This window comes from Lactuca virosa, chromosome 3 (assembly GCF_052849685.1).
Source record: "Lactuca virosa cultivar CGN04683 chromosome 3, Lactuca_virosa_CGN04683_v6, whole genome shotgun sequence".
NCBI classification, from domain to species: domain Eukaryota; kingdom Viridiplantae; phylum Streptophyta; class Magnoliopsida; order Asterales; family Asteraceae; genus Lactuca; species Lactuca virosa.
In genome coordinates, this window is record NC_136428.1 from 253,056,948 (window position 1) to 253,063,425 (window position 6,478).

The window sequence follows — 6,478 nt, forward strand, 5'->3', positions numbered from 1 at the left end:
AAGAGGGCATTTCGGTTGATCCAGCCAAGGTTGAGGCAGTGATGCGGTGGGAAGTACCGAAGAATGCATCCAAGATCCGTAACTTCTTGGGTTTAGCGAGATATAATAGGAGATTCATTCAGGATTTCTCCATAATTGTTGTTCCTTTGACCCGCTTGACCAAGAAGAATGTGACATTTAGATGGGGCACAGATCAACAGTTGGCTTTTGAGACCTTGAGACAGAGGTTATGTGAGGCTCCGATTCTAGTACTAGGTGAAGGGTTGGATGACTTGGTAGTGTACTGTGATGTATCGATCTCAGGGTTAGGCGCGATAGTGATGCAGAGGGGGCATGTGATAGATTACGCCTCGAGGCAGTTGAAGCCTCATGAGGCGAATTACCCCACTCACGACCTGGAATTGGGGGCAGTGGTGTTTGCCCTTAATATTTGGAGGCACTACTTGTATGGAGTGCGGTGCACTATTTACACTGATCATAATAGTTTAAAGTATTTGATGGATCAGCAGAACCTCAACATGCGACAAAGGAGGTGGTTAGATGTGCTGAAAGATTATGATTGTGAGATTTTATACCACCAAGGGAAGGCCAACGTGGTGACCGATGCTTTGAGCCGCAAGGCGGCGGGTTCCCTGATTGGGAACGTTTGTTTGAGGATGACGATGATCTCTCCATTGTTGGATATGATCAAGTAGCCTCAGGTCGAGGGTGTGAAGAAAGAGAATTGGAAGATAAAGCGGATTCGGGGTCAGTATCCCTTGTTTGTTCGGGATAGCCGAGGTCTTCTGACACAGTGTGGCCGGGTGTGGGTACCGGTGACTGGAGGAGTGAGACATAAGATATTGGGGGAGGAACACAAGTCCAAGTTCTCTATACATCCGGGGGCTACGAAAATGTATAGAGATTTGAGACTGAGTTATTGGTGGCCCTGCATGAAGGGGACATCACAAGGATAAGGTTCCAGATCTGGACATCTCTAAGTCCTCCATGACATAAAGTTGCCCACTTTATCCATCTTAGTCCCTTTCCATGCACTAAAACGTTGTAGGAACCTTAGTTTTGGTGTTTTAGCCTTGTGAGGCCTTGCATGCATGTAAAGTTTGCTACTTTACATGGTAACTACACTAGGAGAAGTTGGATCTGAAGTTTGGGACCTTGGATCTCACTGGAAAGGACTGAACACAAAAAGGACTGAAGGAACTCGTCGAGTCTCTCAGTCGACTCGACGAGCTGGGTAGGATTTACCTGTTTTCGAGATTCTTAATGAGTGCAGTGAAGGATTAGAGTTTTGGTCTGCATGAACTTGTGGTCTTTTGTACATTTGATGAACTTGATGAGTCACTTAGGTGACTCGGCGAGTTGACTCGGGATTCAGTGGAATGGACTCGGAAGGAACTCAACAAGTTACTGGATGCACTCGACGAGTTGAGGTCAACCTTGACTGTTGACTTTGACTTTGACCCGGGTTGACTTTGAGGGCATTTATGGTATTTTGGGATTGTGACAAGTTAATCACATGATGATTATAGGCAGTTGAGTTGGAGCAATGCATGGGATTTATCTGATCTTAGCTTGTCAATTCAGCATTCATGAGAGGTGAGTCTCCTCACCATACCAATGGGTCTAAGGCACCAAGGCCGGCCCATTTTGTGATATGTGGTATACTCGTTATTGTAGAGATATGTGGTATGATAGTTAGTTATGCTTAGTGTTATGCTAGCTATATATGTGATACTTGCAGGGAAGATCATGGGGGAGCCCATGGCACTTGGATGTAAGACCATGTGGGGGAGCCTATGGTTTTTCAAGTAAAGACTATGGGAGGAGCCCATGACACTTGGATGTAAGACCATGTGGGGGAGCCCATGGCTTTCCAGCTAAATACCATGGGGGAGCCCATGGCACTTAGGTGTAAGACCATGTGGGGAGCCTATGGCATCCTGGAGTAAGACCTTGGGAGGAGCCCACGACATCCTTATATGTTTGTATGCATGGCTTCTGTGGTATATGTAGCTTTTATAGCTAATATGATATGTGTTATGTGGATTGTGTGTGGGGTATGCTCTGGGGAACTCACTAAGCATTAGCTTACAGTTTGTGGATTTGTTTCAGGTACATCTGAGCCCAAGGGCAAGTGCAAGGCTTCATGGCGCGACATGCACTCTCTCACAGACGTTTTTATGGGACATTCTGATGATTTGAAATAATATTGTTGTTCTTAAGAATTTGAAAACAAATGTATTGAGATTTTATGGCTTATGGAAAGTGTTTTTAACTATTTTAAAATGAAAAATTTTCTTTTGAAAATTGGGTCGTTACACTTTGGTTCAAGTTAGGGATAAAGAAGTAGTCGCATTCATCAAACGCAATATCCTGAATAGATTCAAGATCCCGACAGAAATCATATGTGACAACGGATCCCAGATCACCAGCAAAAGAACACGAGACTTTTGCACTAGTTGGAGAATCAAGATGATAATGTCCACCCCAGCTCACCCTCAAGCTAATGGACAGGCAGAATCCAGTAACAAGATCATAGTCAACAACCTAAAAAGGGGACTTGATGGAAAGAAGGGGAAATGGGCTAAAGAACTTCCTATCATTTTATGGGCAGATAGAACTACAACAAAGACGGCAACAGGTCAAACCCCATATTCCTTAGTATTTGGAGAAGAAGTCGTGATCCTAACTGAAGAGGTGATTCCGACGGCAAGATACCAACTCCAGACTCAAGATAATAACAATAGTATCTTGGCTCAAGATCTTGACACAATTGATGAATTAAGGGATCCCTCCAAGATCCACATCGATGCCCATAAACAAATGATTGACAAATATTACAATAAAAATATCATGGTCAGAAGATTCCAAGTAGGTGACTTGTTCCTTAGAAAGGTGTTTCAAGATACCAAGGATCCTAAGGCAGGTAAGCTGGCACCCAAGTGGGAAGGACCTTATCTCATTGATTTAGAACCAGGAAATGTGTCATATTGGCTGGCTACTCTAGAAGGAAGTTTCTTACCAAGATCCTAGAATGTTATACACCATAAAGCATACTTCATGTAAGTCAAGTTCATCACACTTCATTACAACAAAGTTAATGTACACACCTACTCCTTACCCTCACTTTTCCCTTTGATTACTTTTTCTCAAGATCATTAATGACTTAAGCATCGAAGGGGCGTTAGCCAAGCTAACACCCACCCCAAGATAACATTTTCAACATGCAGATATTTAAAGATCTTAGCAACCACTAATAGAGATTAATCATCTCTCCTCCAATCAAGGGTGCCTGATCCCCTCTAAGGTTTAAAGAGTTAATGACATCTTTCATCCGCGTTTGGGTTTCCAAACCCCACTTAGATGCACACTATCTAACTATGGAATGTGGATATGGGGATCATTTCACGATTTAGCGACTTGGAAACCCTCTTATCTCTGAGCATATGTTAAGATCCTAAGTGTTAATCTACAGTTTATAAAATTATCATGTTATCTTACGATTTGGGATCTTCCCCAGTATAATCTAAGTTGGGATATTCCCCAGTATAATCTAAGTTGGTATCTTCCCCACTATAATTTAAGTTGATATTTTTCCCTAAGAATGTATTTAGAGGGATCCTCCCCAGTTCAACTCTCAAGATTATGAAATACTAGGACTTTTCAACATAAAACTTCTCCAAAGTCAAGATTCCGAATAAGAGTTCAAAAAGACAACTGAAAGTTTGGTTGAAGTTTAAGGAAGGGAATTCAAAAGCTATCACCAGGTTCTATCTATCCTTATCTTTTAATCTATGTTTACTAAAACACTATGCCTGAAGTTATCCCTAAAATAAGAGAAAGTTATCTTTAATAATTCCTTTTCTTCTAAAGATTCCCCTACAACTCTTAAGACTTTTTAACCAAATTTTATCTCTCTCAAACCTTAGGATCCCAACTATTTCAAGATCCTGATCAAAATACTTTTGTATCTAAGATTTTAAGATCCTAATCATTTTTGTAAAACCTAAAATTCTTAAATTCTATTGGATCTTAATCATTCAAAGATCCTTAGACCCTTATAAAAATCTATTTTGACCCTATATATTTCTACAACCAAACCATTCACGCATATAAAATAATAAAACCTAAAGAATTGAAATTAAAAGGGTTGCCCACCTACCCACCAAAAGATTCATTGTTTACAAACAAAATTAAAAAATTGTTTTTAACTTATCAAACCTAAATACTGTCCGAGGTTTGATCACCACCCATTGGAGTCATCTTTTATTCCTCCTTCTTCTCTCCCTCTTTCTTTTCTCCCTCTTTCTTCTATACTTGACCCACGGGATCCTTACTGGCACTAACTTGCTTTCTAGTTAACTTGGTCAGGGCGTCACGCCAACCAGCCATGTTCCAGGACCCCGCGTCTCCTTTCTCCACGTTCTCCACCATCTAGATCTCCGCCTCCCAAACAGCTTCGACAACACTGCTCTTGAGCTCAGCAATCACGTACTCAATCTTCTTGGCATGATCCTCTTCCTTTTTTACCTTCTCCTTGCTCAACTTCTCCACCCTTGTCATGAGATCCTTGTTGGTCGCCTCCCATATCCTCTCCTGCTCCTTAAAGGTGCGCTCCACCTCCTCGGCCCTGAGCCTCAGATCCTCAGTAGATTGGGAAACATGACTCGAAACATAATAAAGATTATAGTTAGTAAATTAAAATCAAGTGAGAAAGAACTCAAGAGTGCTTACGGTTTATGAGAAAGAGATCATCTTCTTCATAGCCTCCTCTGCTCCTAGGCTCTCCAGGCTAAGATCCAGGATCTCAGACGGCTTTCTCTTCCTAGATCCAGGAGTCTTTATAGTCAGATCAACCAAATCCCTATTTAGAGGAAGAGAAAAGGAAGTCTTTTTTTTCTAACCATGAGTTGACCGATATACATGGCCTCATGCCCTCATCAAGATCAGAAAGGGCGAAGCAAGCGCTGGAATGTGTGGCCTTGGATCCTAAAAATTACAAAGGATCTTCATAAGTTCATAATCCTCGGAATAGAATAAATGAACAGAGGATCCTTACCAGTAGACATTGGAAGACTAGTTGATGAACTTTCTTGAAAGTTGGATTGTTCAAGCAGGATCTTCCGACTTCAGGAAAAGATAGAAAGCTCTCGATCTTCTCTTCAGTCCCTTCGGTGGCAGGAGCAAGTTCCTCAAACTTTGTGGCTGCATAAAATCAAACAAAATAAGAAATTGTGAATTTCGGGATCCTTAACATAATAAATCAAATCCTACCATTTTGACCCAACTCATTGGCAGAAGATCACCTTTGGGGATAGACTCGCATTTCACAAAGAAAATTTTCTCTTTCCAAGCACCATCATTTTGTTTTGATTTCAAAATTAGGTGTTTTTGTTAGTTTTAACCTTAAACATGAAATGGGAAGACCCAAAAGTTTGAAGATCATAAACACAAGCTAGTTCAACCAAACCCATGTCAATACCCTTAGACCGATTCAATTGGTCAATCCAAAAAAGGACCCTCCAGATCACGAGGCATGGTTTGGATATAAGAGATTTTGCTTACCTCAAAAAATTTAGAAACGGCACCGGAGAAAGGATAGGTCAAACCTAAGAAGAAAGGACAATCAGGGAAGCAAACCCAAGTAGAAGAAACAAAATCTGATCAGGCGTGAGCATTGAAACGTTTGAAAACAGTGTTAGCACAAAAAACCCCACTTGTTTCCAAAGATTCAATGTCGTCGTCGTCGAAAGAACAGGTCTTCTCATACGCTGGGATTTTGTGATCGACAAAATCCTCATCAGAAAGAGCAAGGATGCTTGCGCCCAAATGAAGTATATTTTTACCCATGGATCAAAAAAGAAAGTAGGAAAAATAAGAGACAAAAAAACATGCGATTTCCCTTAAAGACGACTGGTAATGCTTGAGAGAAAGCTAGAAGAGGTAAAGAAGCATCGGTAACCACTATGCCATATTTATTCGGATCACAGAAGAGAGAGATGACATGATAGTTGTGACATCCCCATTTTCACGGCCAAAAAAGACTGATTTGTTTATGCTTATTTAAAAATCAAAGTATCCTTTTTGAGGAATAACATTGTGAAATTTGTTCCTAGAAAACATGATAATGATATTATCAAAGCATTTTCGAATAAATGTATTTTATTTATATTAAAACATTGGGATGTCATCGTCAATACAAAAACCTAAGCATAATGAAATATTAAAAGCCTTATAGTAATTAAACTAGTGGCCTAATACTCCTTGAATCTCTCAGCAGAATGTATTTTAAAATCGCTACCTGTGATACAATAAACTGAGTGGGTCAGGTTGGGAAACCTTGTGAGTACATATGGTTTTCAGGCCACAATAATATAATTAATATGTTTAATCATCAAACAATTAACCCAATTTTTCATCCCATTATCTTCTTTATTCTTAAGGATCTACCCTAAGGATCATCTATGCTGATTGTACT